Raw genomic sequence first — 14,779 nt, 5'->3', positions numbered from 1 at the left:
ATATGAGTTTCACATTTTGAACTGAATTACTGAAATAAAGTAACTTTTCAATGATATTCTAATTGTTTGAGATGCACCTGTGCTCACCAGTTCCCATTATATTGTGCTTCATTCATTATATAATGTTTTTTTTTTTTTTTTCAGTGGAGGGGCTGAAAAATATCACCTTGTTAAAACTCACCCAGTTGTTTTCAGTGGGAGTACATTTTGTAGCTGAATGGAAAGTAAGGAAGTATTATATTAATACTGCTAAAAGCAGGTTGCCTTCAAAATCTTTGCACTCTGCCTCAGGCAATTCAAAATTCAGAAAAACTCCATCAAATTTGTATCTATATATTTTTTCTTTGTCCCGGCGCTGTAGTGTTTCTCGGCTCGTGAGCTCTGTAGCTCTTGTTTTATTAAAGAGATTATAAACATTGAGAGTAATGGATTCCTTTCTGTTTGATTTTTTCCCTCCTATGGTGGAATAAAAACCCACTTGATATCCGAGATATGTTTTTCCTTTTCTTTTCTCTTCTTTTCTTTTATTTGTTTATCTATTGTCTTTGGGGCGTTTTTTTTTTCCTAGTAGCCAACATTTCTTTCATCATATTGCACATCTTAACAGCCCTCCGTTCTCAGTATCCTAGCAACTAGTACACATCTGTTGGGAGTGAGCCGGCCCTGATGTATGTCTAAACTATTCTATTTTGCCTGCACCTTGAGAAGTTCTAGAAAAAGCCAATTGTGGCAAAGCACACAATTTCTCAAAATAAAGAAACAGCACAGCAGCCCTTACTATACTGTAAAGAATTCAAGAAGCAAGAACAGATGCTTGTATGTGTCTTGTGTCTACGTGATTATTAATAATTATGTAATTTTTTTTTTCTTTTTGTAATTTGTAAGGCCATTTACCCAGAGGTGGAAAGTCATTTATTACATTAACTCAAGTTACTGTAATTGAGTAGATTTTATGAGTAATTTGTCATTTTTAAAGTAGTTTTTAAAATAGGTAAATTTACTTTTACTCAAGTACATTTTGACACAAGTAATTAACTTTGCTACATTGAAAAACTCCCCATTACTGAGTAAAAAATAAAATGCTGCGAAAGAAAAAAACAATTGTCTGAATAAAAAAAATAAATCAAAAACTGGCACGGATGCTCGCGTGTGGATTAACGAGGCAATAACGTCCTCATGCACTACAAAATGTTCCCCGCCGGACAGAGCTGTCAGCTTTAAAAACTTCCACATCAAACCTGAGAAAGCATGTGGTGTAAGTATTTTTATCATTAAACAATCTGCTTAAATGTTAAAAAACATGTAAATAGCAGTTAAAGCACTGCAATGGCAAGTTAAAAAATAATAATGAACTGTAAAACTATAAAATTACAGTTTATAGTCACCTAAATGACCATAAGTTTTTAACAGTAAAGAAAAAAAATGGATGATTTTGAAAAAAAATAATTTATGATTAGTTTTTACTTTTTTACATCAAATTATTAAAAGTAACTATGTAACTTTTACTCAAAATACATTTTAAATTGAGTACTTTTTACTTTTACTCGAGTAGCTTTTTAGATGGGTACTTTTACTTTTACTTGAGTAGAATTTTAGCAAAGTAAAGGTACTTTTACTTAATTACAAATTTTCAGTACTTTTTCCACCTCTGCATTTATCTCACTCATTCACTAGAATTCCTCCATCACTAGTAACACACCCAACACAAACACTAGAAGGATTACGACTCTGATGCGAATATGAAGCCTGACTCCACCTCCTTTCCAACGCATTTGGAGGAAAGCGCAGTGACTCAGTTTCGATGCATAAGCTCACAGATGCCTGTGCTGACTGGCATCACCTTGGGAATGATGTGGAAGGAGAGCACCTACTACCTACCCAGAGAGAGCATGGCCAATTGTGCTCTCTCGGACTCAGGCTGCTGATGGCAAGCTGCATGACCTGGATTTAAACTGGCAATCCTCGGACCATAATGGACTAAGTATGCCCTGAATAAGTATGATTAATTGAGCAGCTCATTAGTGTTTTATATTTTTTCCGTTCAAAAGAGACCACATGACACAAGACACAACCTGTAAAAACTATATTCTGTTAAAATCCTGATTAATATATTGTTGCTCTCCAATGAAAAACATGTATCTCCACTTTTGTTGATTTTTAGTTTACTGCATGATTTACATACGCAAACTGTCCCTTACAATGTATTATAATTTCCTGATGAATGGACCAATAGAAATTCTCCAAAATGACCTGAAATAAACTCTTGTTACGTTGACTTCCATTAAAAGTTAAGATGGTTGCATCTCTTTCCTGTAAAGTTGCTGATTTAGAATACTTGTTTTTCATTGGACAGTGATAATATGTTGCAACTGTAGGTGTCAAAAAATACTGATATATTGATGTATTGTGATATTTTGTTTTGCATACTTAATACATTTTCAGAAACACAGTTTTAAATTAGCTGTAGTTAGCTGTAGTTCGTGTCTCTGGTCCGAATCAGTTGATGAGTTTGATTATTCAGAGCGCTTCTCCCTCTGTTTGGTTTGGTTTCACAAAGGCATAAACCTAAACACACCAAAATGCACACAAATAAACCACGCGAGAACATCTGCTCTGTCTCCTCTGATTGGTCAGAGCTGTCTGGTGTGGTAGTAAATATAAATATAGGAAAAAAGTAAATATAGCTAGAAGATTCTGTGTTCCAGCGTGAATATCTGTGCTTTAACACTGAACGCTGAAACTCGGCGCTTTCAAACACAGTGTTTGGACACAGTGCAGCACAGATCTACACATAGTGAACCAAGTCACGCGGCTGTGAGCAGTAAACGCAGCACAGACCAAGCGTGTAAACAGCATGAACACAATGTTGGTTCATAGCTGTAGTAATTAGCGTTATCTGGCTAATATACAGTCATATGAAAAGGTTTGGGCACCCCTATTAATCTTAATCATTTTTAGTTCTAAATATTTGGGTGTTTGCAACAGCCGTTTCAGTTTGATATATCTAATAACTGATGGACACAGTAATATTTCAGGATTGAAATGAGGTTTATTGTACTAACAGAAAATGTGCAATATGCATTAAACCAAAATTTGACCGGTGCAAAAGTATGGGCACCCTTATCATTTTATTGATTTGAATACTCCTAACTACTTTTTACTGACTTACTGAAGCACAAAATTGCTTTGGTAACCTCATTGAGCTTTGAACTTCAGAGCCAGGTGTATCCAATCATGAGAAAAGGTATTTAAGGTGGCCAATTGCAAGTTGTTCTCCTATTTGAATCTCCTCTGAAGAGTGGCATCATGGGCTCATCAAAACAACTCTCAAATGATCTAAAAACAAAGATTGTTCAACATAGTTGTTCAGGGGAAGGATACAGAAAGTTCTCTCAGAGATTTAACACAACAAACAGAGTCGCCTGAGCAAAAGCATACCTCAGGCGACTCTGTTTGTGGCGTGCTTGCAGAAATGGCTTCTTTCACATCACTCTCCCATACAACTTCTCCTTGTGCAAAGTGCGCTTTATTGTTGACCGATGCACAGTGACACCATCTGCAGCAAGATGATGCTGCAGCTCTTTGAAAGTGTTCTGTGGATCAGCAGTTTAGCTGAAATAAATGGACTATATTTAATAGCTGGATCAGATCAAGACCGGATCACGTTCTCACCAAGTGAACCACTCCAGAGTTCGTTTGGGATTTCTATTGTGAGAGTTCTATTGATCCACACCTGAGTTTTACCGGACCAAACCGTGCTGGTGTGAAAACGCCCTAACAAACACACAAACCCTGGCCTGGACTCTAGTCAAGACCTTTAAGAATGATAACGATCTCAATGATCTCACTGTCAGACAGTTAGATGGTCAGTGTTACTGATACTGTTGGTTCTGTAAATGAATCTGCATCGCTGTGTCTGAAAGATACAGAGCTAGACACTATTTGTCCTCTCTGCAAATGTCCAGCATGTTAGAAAGGTCACTGATGGTTTATCTCAGAAATGAAAGCCTGCCTTACAACGGTCATTATCTCTCTGTGTGTGTACTGTTATTAAGCGGGACCGAATGGCAGAAGATAATGTGGAAGGACATTAATGAATTCAAGCAGAATGACCCGGTAATGTAGCCTGTGAACTGATTATCTCACCTTCCCCACAGCCATGTCCAGCCTTTTGATTGGATATTACAGCATAGACACAAGTTTGCATGGTTTCATTAATGTGCTGAAGCTACAATTTTTAGTTGTGCATGCAAAATCTGGGACTAAATTTTTGGCTTGGTCAAAGGTGAACGATGGCTAAAAGCAGTCTAAAGCGCTGCCACTTTGATTGGGAAATTGTTTCGAATTCCGATCATGCAGCTTGCCATCAGCTGCCTGAGCCCTGAGAGAGCACAATTGGCCTTGCTCTCTCTGGGTGGGTACAGTAGATGGCGCTTTTTCTCCTCATAACTCCTAGGGTGATGTCGATCAGCAAAAGGCTGTGTCTGTGAGCTGATGTATCAGAACCGAGTCGCTGCACTTTCCTCCGAGTGCGCTGTGATGCTACTCAGTAATGCTGAATCAGCAGCAGTTTAAAAAGAGGCGGAGTCTGACTTCACATGTATCGGAGGAGGCGTGTGCTAGTCTTCACCCTCCTTGTGTTGTGGCATCACTAGTGATGGTGGGTATACAGCTAAATAGAGTAGCACCTGAATGGATGGCACAATTGGCCAGATAAATTGGGAGAAAAATTAGAGAAAAAAAAAAAAAAACTTTTTTGGTATATAAGCCAAGTATACTTAAGTATGATTATGTTTAATATGTCATTAATAAGTACAAAAAATATTAAACTGAAAGCAAACTTGATTTATTTTAGTTTTAAAAAAGTATACTTATAGTACACATGAATAAACTGATAAATAAACTAAAAGCTGCAATTAAAGGCTGGAAATACAAATATATAAGCTTCAATTGCATATATAAAATATATAAGCAGTAGCAATCTAGCTAACCAGTCTCTGACTGTGTCTTCAAAATATGTAGGGCCCTATAAAATTCTGGTTTAATTTAGTTTTTTTTGTTAGTTTTTTTCTTTTTTGTTTGCTTTTTATTATGTTTTTTTGTCCCAATTCAGATTTTTAGGGGTTTTTTTATAGTGTTGTCAAGCATTTAAAAAATATATCTATTTAGTGTTTCTAAATAAATACATTTATTTATTAATTAATCTAAATTTATAACGTATTTTCGTATTTAATCACATTCATCATCAATGTTTTTTTTTTTACTGTACAATTAAGTTTAAGTGATTTTTAGCTAAGGAGCAAATGAATGAATAAATAACTGGAATAGACTTAAAATCGTCCTGTAAAGAGGGAAATTATCTCCTTCAGATTTCAATTATTCGTTTGGACCTCCCAGCTTTTAATATTAAACAAATAAAAAATAAAAAAACGTAGCCATGTTGAATTTTCCTGTTTTTTTAAATAAATAAAAAATAAAATAAATTAAAATGACATTTTATTAGTATAATAGTTTATTTGTGCTCACACATTTTTTTTAAATACTAATTTCTGTTAAAATGTCGTTTTAAAAAGTGCAAACTGATTGGTTCAGTTACCTGTCAATCAGAAACCTAGTAGTGGGCTAGGAGCTGGATTGGAAACAGCTGGGAGCAGAAAGAGCAAAACTAATTGAATAAACCAGCAAAGCAGCTAAACTCCTGCTCAAAACCTGTCCAAACTCTTACTAAAGGACAGTTAAAGCACCTGTGAGACTCTTTAAATCATCTTTAATGAGGTAATTGGTGTTTATACGTGTATACGTGCTTTGCCAATGTAATAAAACACTATTTAGCTCTGTTTTTAGCCAGAATGTTGTGTATTGAGTTGCTCAGTAACCATGCTAGCCCTAGTTAGCTTAGTAGAGCTAACAGTTACAGTGTGGAGTGTAGGTTAGCTGTTTGTGTGTTAAAATGTGGTTAAAGTTTGTTTAGTTAAGTTTAATTGTGTAAATATAGCATACAACACAGAGCACAGTGAGCTGCACAGAGCTAGAGCTGATAAAACTGTTTGGAAGTTAGCTATATTGTAAACTTTTTCCTGGCAGCAGCCACTTCAGTGTTGCTATTTATTTCGACCTTGTTGTCAAAATATTATGATGTTATTACTTAAAATACTTAAAACAACTTTTATTCTTAAAAACATATTGTGTGAATGTGAAAACAGTTGGTTTAAGTTTAGGTTTAGGGATTAGGTTTTAGGTTAAGTTAAGGTTAGGTTTATAATTAGGTTAAGTTTTGGTCATGGTAAAGGTTATATTAGGTTAGATAAGGTTACGGTTAAATGTATAGTTAAGGTTAAATTTAGATTAGGGTTGTGTTAAATTAAGTTAAGGTTATGGTTATGTTAGATTAGGTTATGGTTATGTTAGATTAGGTTATGGTTATGTTAGATTAGGTTATGGTTATGTTAGATTAGGTTATGGTTATGTTAGATTAGGTTTTGGTTATGTTAGATTAGGTTATGGTTATGTTAGATTAGGTTATGGTTATGTTAGATTAGGTTTTGGTTATGTTAGATTAGGTTATGGCTATGTTAGATTAGGTTATGGTTATGTTAGATTGGATTATGGTTATGTTAGATTAGGTTTTGGTTATGTTAGATTAGGTTTTGGTTATGTTAGATTAGGTTATGGTTATGTTAGATTAGGTTTTGGTTATGTTAGATTAGGTTATGGTAATGTTAGATTAGGTTATGGCGGTTATGTTAGATTAGGTTATGGTTATGTTAGATTAGGTTATGGTTATGTTAGATTAGGTTATGGTGGTTATGTTAGATTAGGTTATGGTTATGTTAGATTAGGTTTTGGTTATGTTAGATTAGGTTATGGTTATGTTAGATTAGGTTTTGGTTATGTTAGATTAGGTTATGGTTATGTTAGATTAGATTATGGTTATGTTAGATTAGGTTTTGGTTATGTTAGATTAGGTTATGGTTATGTTAGATTAGGTTATGGTTATGTTAGATTAGGTTTTGGTTATGTTAGATTAGGTTATGGTTATGTTAGATTAGGTTATGGCGGTTATGTTAGATTAGGTTATGGTTATGTTAGATTAGGTTATGGTTATGTTAGATTAGGTTATGGTGGTTATGTTAGATTAGGTTATGGTTATGTTAGATTAGGTTTTGGTTATGTTAGATTAGGTTATGGTTATGTTAGATTAGGTTTTGGTTATGTTAGATTAGGTTATGGTTATGTTAGATTAGGTTATGGCGGTTATGTTAGATTAGGTTATGGTTATGTTAGATTAGGTTATGGTGGTTATGTTAGATTAGGTTTTGGTTATGTTAGATTAGGTTATGGTTATGTTAGATTAGGTTATGGTTGTTAGATTAGGTTATGGTTATGTTAGATTAGGTTTTGGTTATGTTAGATTAGGTTATGGTTATGTTAGATTAGGTTATGGTTATGTTAGATTAGGTTTTGGTTATGTTAGATTAGGTTATGGTTATGTTAGATTAGGTTATGGTTATGTTAGATTAGATTATGGTTATGTTAGATTAGGTTTTGGTTATGTTAGATTAGGTTATGGTTATGTTAGATTAGGTTTTGGTTATGTTAGATTAGGTTATGGTTATGTTAGATTAGGTTATGGCGGTTATGTTAGATTAGGTTATGGCGGTTATGTTAGATTAGGTTATGGCGGTTATGTTAGATTAGGTTATGGTTATGTTAGATTAGGTTATGGTTATGTTAGATTAGGTTTTGGTTATGTTAGATTAGGTTATGGTTATGTTAGATTAGGTTATGGCGGTTATGTTAGATTAGGTTATGGTTATGTTAGATTAGGTTATGGTTATGTTAGATTAGGTTATGGTGGTTATGTTAGATTAGGTTATGGTTATGTTAGATTAGGTTTTGGTTATGTTAGATTAGGTTATGGTTATGTTAGATTAGGTTTTGGTTATGTTAGATTAGGTTATGGTTATGTTAGATTAGGTTATGGCGGTTATGTTAGATTAGGTTATGGTTATGTTAGATTAGGTTATGGTTATGTTAGATTAGGTTTTGGTTATGTTAGATTAGGTTATGGTTATGTTAGATTAGGTTATGGCGGTTATGTTAGATTAGGTTATGGTTATGTTAGATTAGGTTATGGTTATGTTAGATTAGGTTTTGGTTATGTTAGATTAGGTTATGGTTATGTTAGATTAGGTTATGGCGGTTATGTTAGATTAGGTTATGGTTATGTTAGATTAGGTTATGGTTATGTTAGATTAGGTTATGGTTATGTTAGATTAGGTTATGGTTAAGGTTAATATTAGGTTATGGTTATGTTAGATTAGGTTGTGGTTAAGGTTAAGATTAGATTATGGTTATGTTAGATTAGGTTATGGTTATGTTAGATTAGGTTATGGTTATGTTAGATTAGGTTATGGCGGTTATGTTAGATTAGGTTATGGTTATGTTAGATTAGGTTATGGTTATGTTAGATTAGGTTATGGTTATGTTAGATTAGGTTATGGTTATGTTAGATTAGGTTATGGTTATGTTAGATTAGGTTATGGCGGTTATGTTAGATTAGGTTATGGTTATGTTAGATTAGGTTATGGTTATGTTAGATTAGGTTATGGTTAAGGTTAATATTAGGTTATGGTTATGTTAGATTAGGTTGTGGTTAAGGTTAAGATTAGGTTATGGTTATGTTAGATTAGGTTGTGGTTATGTTAGATTAGGTTATGGTTAAGGTTAATATTAGGTTATGGTTATGTTAGATTAGGTTGTGGTTAAGGTTAAGATTAGATTATGGTTATGTTAGATTAGGTTATGGTTATGTTAGATTAGGTTATGGTTATGTTAGATTAGGTTATGGTTAAGGTTAAGATTAGGTTATGGTTATGTTAGATTAGGTTGTGGTTAAGGTTAAGATTAGATTATGGTTATGTTAGAATGGATTATGGTTAAATTAGGTTGGGTTTAGGTTATGATTTAGTTTAGGATATGGTTAGGTTTAGGTTATAGTTAAGTTTAGGATATGTTTAAGGTTACGGTTAAATTCAGATTTGGGTTAGGTTAAATTAAGTTAAGTTAAGGTTATGGTTAAGGTTAAGATTAGGGTTATGGTTAGGTTTAGGTTGTGGTTAAGTTTAGGATATGGTTTAGTTTAGGGTATGGTTAGGTTTAGGTTATGGTTTGGTTAAATTAGGGTTATGGTTAAATTTAGGATATGGTTAGGTTTAGGTTATAGTTAAGTTTAGGATATGTTTATGGTTATGGTTAAATTTAGATTAGGGTTAGGTTAAGTTAAGGTTAAGATTAGGTTATGTTAGATTAGGTTATGGTTAAGTTAAGGCTATGGTTAGGTTAAGTAAGGTTATGGTTAAGGTTAGGATTAGGTTATGGTTAAGTTAAGGTTATGGTTAGGTTAGATTAGGGTAAATTAGGGTTATGGTTAAGTTTAGGTTATTGTTAAAGCAGGCTTTTTTGTATTTGTTCTGTATATTGATATTTAATTGTTTAAATTGTGGTTTACCTGCATTAAATATGCTACACTTTAGTGTGTTTTTTTTTTTTTTTACACTAGTATAATTTTTTTGCTAAGTTGCTGCTAATAAAATACACAAACATATTTAGATATTACATATTTTTTATACTAAATGTATGAAACTCTTATATTTATACTAAATACAACTTTGCTATTTATTTTGTTGCAGTAGTATGTTCCTGAAATTACCTTTAAAATTGTGGCAGGGCTTCAGTCTTTTCATCAGTTTAATGGAAACTGAAATCTCTTCCTCCTGATTGGTTTAGAGAAGTCTGTCTGTCTGATTGGCTGAGGGGAGCTGAGGATGATACAGTAGCTGGAGGATCTGACCTTGCGTAGGAGCGATCGCTCAGCGTTATTGAGTCGGGTCGGGGGTGACAGGTGAGAAATGCTGGGCTGGATTAGAAAGGATACATCACGGGGAAAATTTTCTTCCTATTGACCTCCTGAGGAAGGATGGCCTTTTCACTCTCTGAGAGGCTGGAGATCAGGTCTGGGCTCCTCGTTGTGCGACGGGCAGTTATGGATGTGGCACGAGGCAGAGGGCCAGATCCAGACGTTAGTTAGATGAAGTGTTGGTGTGGGGTGCAGTGTAGATTAAGTTCTGAGGAGGATTGAAACCAGTTCTGTGTACTCAAGTAATACTACTGTACGAATTTTTCTTACGTATTTTTAAAATACATCAATGTGCCAAAAGTCTTTGGACAGGAACTAGTATTCTAGCAGACCCACTGCACTCTCCACTGTGGGTGGTAATGCCTTCTATGACCTATTCCAGGTACACTCGAGACACTGTGAATTAAGAAATGTTAAATGTTTGAAAGCTTCTGAAATTAAAATTAACCCATCCTTCTGCAACCACTATCAAGATAAGATTCACGTTGCTTTGCTGTGAGCACACTGGTCAGTGTTCACTCACAAGATAGCACCTCATAACATATAGAGGTATGGCCAACAGCAAGCCCAAATCATGAATAAATTATATAGTACCATCCCATGACTCAATGAAAAGTTACTTTATTTCAGTAATTCAGTTCAAAATATGAAACTCATATATTATATAGATGTATTACACACAGAGGGATCTATTTTAAATGTTTATTTTTTATTGTTGATGATTATGGCTTCCAGCCAATGAAAACCCAAAAATCAGTGTCTCAGAAAATTGAATATTATATAAGATCAATTAGTACTTTTGGCAGTGTGGGCAGTGTGCCAAGTCCTACTGGAAAATAAAATCCTCACGCATCTCCATAAAAGTTGTCAGCAGTAAATTTTACATTTCATTTGTAAATCATGGGAGCAGAGTCTGGAGGAAGAGTGGAGAGACACACAGTCCAAACTGCTCGAGGTCTAGTGTGAAGTTTCCAACAATCAGTGATGGTTTGGAGAGACATGTCATCTGCTGGTGTTGATCCACTGTGTTATATCAAGTCCGAAGTCAAAGTTTAATTTTCCAGCAGGACTTGGCACACTGCTCATACTGCCAAAAGTACCAAGCGGTCTTTTATAATATTCTAATTTTCTGAGCCAAAATCAACAATAAAATAAATATATGCTTAAAATAGATCACTCTGTGTGTTTAATACATGTATATAATGAGTTTCACATTTTGAACTGAATTACTGAAATAAAGTAACTTTTCAATGATACAATTTTTTTTTTTTGAGATTCACTAATGTATTAAGTCATTTTGGGGCATTCCTATTGGTCCATTCATCATTAACTTTTGACACAATGTAAAGAACAACTCGCAGATACACATTATATCAAAACAGTAAAAAAATAGTATTTGTATTTGTACTTTCCTAAGGAAGACCTATTGTTTTTATTTAGTTTTAAGCTCAGGCTGGAGCTTGAGCTGCTGCTGCTGCAAGAGCGCAGTAAAACCTGCAGTGGTCAAATTACAGCGAGAGGGTAATTCCTCAGAGCCGCCAGCCGGACATGTATATGTAGACAGGAGGAGATGCTGAAGCAGCACATGTCCCCTAATTAACTGCAAGGCAGCAAAGCTATTATGGTTGCCCAGGACTAGCACTTTGAAACTGGAGATAGTGTGGAAGAACAGAGCAGAGGATATTAGGAACAAAAAGCTGAAAAAAAGAGTTTAAAACTGGGTCAGTGAGCATTAAGATAATACGCTTATACTGTACCTCAGCTTTAAACGCTCTACAGATAACTAATAATAATCTGTGTGGTCTACCAGTGGAGTGTGATGACTCGGATCACTTTATGAAAAAGTTTGGGCACCCCTATGAATCTTAATAATTTTTAGTTCTAAATATTTGGGTGTTTGCAACAGCCGTTTCAGTTTGATATATCTAATAACTGATGGACACAGTAATATTTCAGGATTGAAATTAGGTTTATTGTACTAACAGAAAATGTGCAATATGCATTAAACCAAAATTTGACCGGTGCAAAAGTATGGGCACCCTTATCATTTTATTGATTTGAATACTCCTAACTACTTTTTACTGACTTACTGAAGCACAAAATGGGTTTGGTAACCTCATTGAGCTTTGAACTTCATAGCCAGGTGTATCCAATCATGAGAAAAGGTATTTAAGGTGGCCAACTGCAAGTTGTTCTCCTATTTGAATCTCCTCTGAAGAGTGGCATCATGGGCTCATCAAAACAACTCTCAAATGATCTAAAAACAAAGATTGTTCAACATAGCTGTTCAGGGGAAGGATATAAAAAGTTGTCTCGGAGATTTAACCTGTCAGTTTCCACTGTGAGGAACATAGTAAGGAAATGGAAGACCACAGGGACAGTTCTTGTTAAGCCCAGAAGTGGCAGGCCAAGAAAAATATCAGAAAGGCAGAGAAGAAGAATGGTGAGAACAGTCAAGGACAATCCACAGACCACCTCCAAAGAGCTGCAGCATCATCTTGCTGCAGATGGCGTCACTGTGCATCGGTCAACAATACAGCGCACTTTGCACAAGGAGAAGCTGTATGGGAGAGTGATGCGAAAGAAGACATTTCTGCAGGCAAAAGCACACCTCAGACGACTCTTTGTGGCGTGCAATAAACCTCATTTCAATCCTGAAATATTACTGTGTCCATCAGTTATTAGATATATCAAACTGAAACGGCTGTTGCAAACACCCAAATATTTAGAACTAAAAATGATTAAGATTAATAGGGGTGCCCAAACTTTTACATATGACTGTAACTGATTCAGTTCCTAATGATACCTTATATTCTTTTATTTTATAGTATTTATCACGGCTGCACAGTATTTTGGGGGTTGCAGAGACGAATCGACCAGTTGACCAGGACTTCCTCCAGTCAATGCAGTGGGGAGCTGTCTGTAAGTTTGAAGAAGAAAAACAAATCATCAGAAATTTACACTAAAGGTGAGTAATGTATTAAATATCTCTTGACTGCACACAGACAGTGATTTTACAGAATAATACTTAAAGTATTATACTTTTGACAAATGCTTGCAAGTTAACTTTGATGACACAAAAAATAATTAAGTGTATTTCTAATAAATACATAACTGTGAAGTATACTTTTAGTCCAATTTTATTTTTTCAAATGCTTGATCTTAATTAGACTTGTGTACATAAAGAAAATTGCAAAGTGTATTAAAAAAAAAACTGCTTCAATAATTCACTTAGTGACAGTTCTTAAGATTTTGGTGAGAACTAATGTAATTGAAGAGAGCCTGCTTAAAATTACTTTTAAAACATGCATTATGGTGCATTCTCTTTTCAGAGTGAATGAACATGGTGATTTTAACAAGAACTCTTCTATTTCTATGTTTCTTTAGTTTAATGATGAGTGAATGAACACACTGATGCCATTTATCATAATATTTTGCCATCTCCTCATTAAGCAACACAAATGCTTTCAATTAAAAGAAAAAAAAAATTAAAGTCTGCTGCTTTAGAAACTTTAAAAATGCATTAGTAGTATGCTTTCATGAATTGCTTTGATCACACTTTTTAAATTATTTTCCATTTATTTTGATATATATTTTTTAAATGCTTGTTTTTAAATAGATTTCTTATTTATTTTGCAAAGTGTGTTAAAAAAGAAAAAGTGTGATTGCACAGAGTGTGCTAAAAAGTACTTTAAACACATGCATTGTGGTGCAGGCTCTTTTCAGAGTGGATGAAGCTGTTGATAGAGGATTCTGTTGCACACGCTTTTATTTCTCCAACTCTTTTAGGTTCTAATTCTGCATTTTTTTGGTTTAATGGTGAGTGGACAAGCAGCTGAAGACTGGGTTTGGTGTTTTGGTATCTCCATGTATGCAGTAGCTCTTGTATCAGCATCATTAGCAGCAACAAAATTGCTCAAGTTATCAGCAAAATCTGTTATATATAATACACTACTATTTTCAAATTAAAAAGAAACAAAATCTAAAGAACTGCTTTTTTGTTTTTAATAAATACATTTAGTATGCTTTCTTCAAATGCTTTGAATACACTTATGTTTAATAAATACATTAAACTTCACTGAAAACTCACCTTTATAACGCTGCTGCAGAAGAGGGGCTTTACTACTCCTTAATACCTGACTGGTAGAATTCATACATAAGATGCATTGAATTTAAAAGGATTTTAAATGCCCCTTTTAGTCTGAAAAATATGGTATGCGGACGAGCATATGATAAAAACAGCTCACATCACTGAAGATGATCGCCTTCCATACAGTCTGACCTGACTACCCACCAAGTTTCATTTCTGTCGTTTATTTCATTCTGGGTGCTGCTGTTTTTTTTTCTGATGATGAGTGTCATCAAAAAGTGAGTGCACCTTTTTTTATCCACATCATTTTTATGTGCACAAGGCCAAAAAACGGCTCAATAACGTACGAGCCGCCTGATTTCCACAACAGCCTTTGATTATCCGGCTCCGAATACCGTCTTTGATTTTTTGACGAGATGCTTTTCTGTTCCAGTTCTGCGCTGAAAGGTCAGACAAGGTTTTGTCATTTTAATTAAAAGTGTTTCACGTTTTATGTTTGGAGCTTTCAAAGCTGAAATCTCTTGTTCCTGTGCTCGGCATTCAAACCTTAGAGATATATTAAAAAAAATAACTGGGCACTGAGTGAAGGCCGACTGAAATTTCTCAGTTTTTGCATTGTTTTATAATTTGTAATTCATTTCAATTTGATTTTTGATTACAATATAGCCGTTTAAGTGGATGTTTTTTTTTTTTCATTTAATCATGAATTTCAGAATTCTTCGGATTTAATTTTAAGTGTGGCAAAAATCATTTCATCGAGAATTCTTACC

At 34.4% G+C, this 14,779-nt stretch overlaps 1 long non-coding RNA gene across 1 annotated transcript; it reads left to right on the top strand.

Moving 5' to 3' along the window:
* The first annotated feature begins 5,516 nt into the window (after window positions 1–5,516).
* LOC125799401 (uncharacterized) lies at window positions 5,517–12,991 on the top strand. The gene is made up of 3 exons (XR_007438294.1): window positions 5,517–5,775; window positions 9,790–9,904; window positions 12,748–12,991. It is a non-coding gene; the product is annotated as an uncharacterized LOC125799401 (long non-coding RNA).
* Window positions 12,992–14,779: the final 1,788 nt, after the last annotated feature.

This window comes from Astyanax mexicanus, chromosome 3 (genome assembly GCF_023375975.1).
Source record: "Astyanax mexicanus isolate ESR-SI-001 chromosome 3, AstMex3_surface, whole genome shotgun sequence".
In the NCBI taxonomy this organism is placed as follows: Eukaryota; Metazoa; Chordata; class Actinopteri; order Characiformes; family Acestrorhamphidae; genus Astyanax; species Astyanax mexicanus.
Note: the sequence above shows the minus strand (reverse complement) of the source record. Positions and strands in the feature narration are given on the sequence as shown.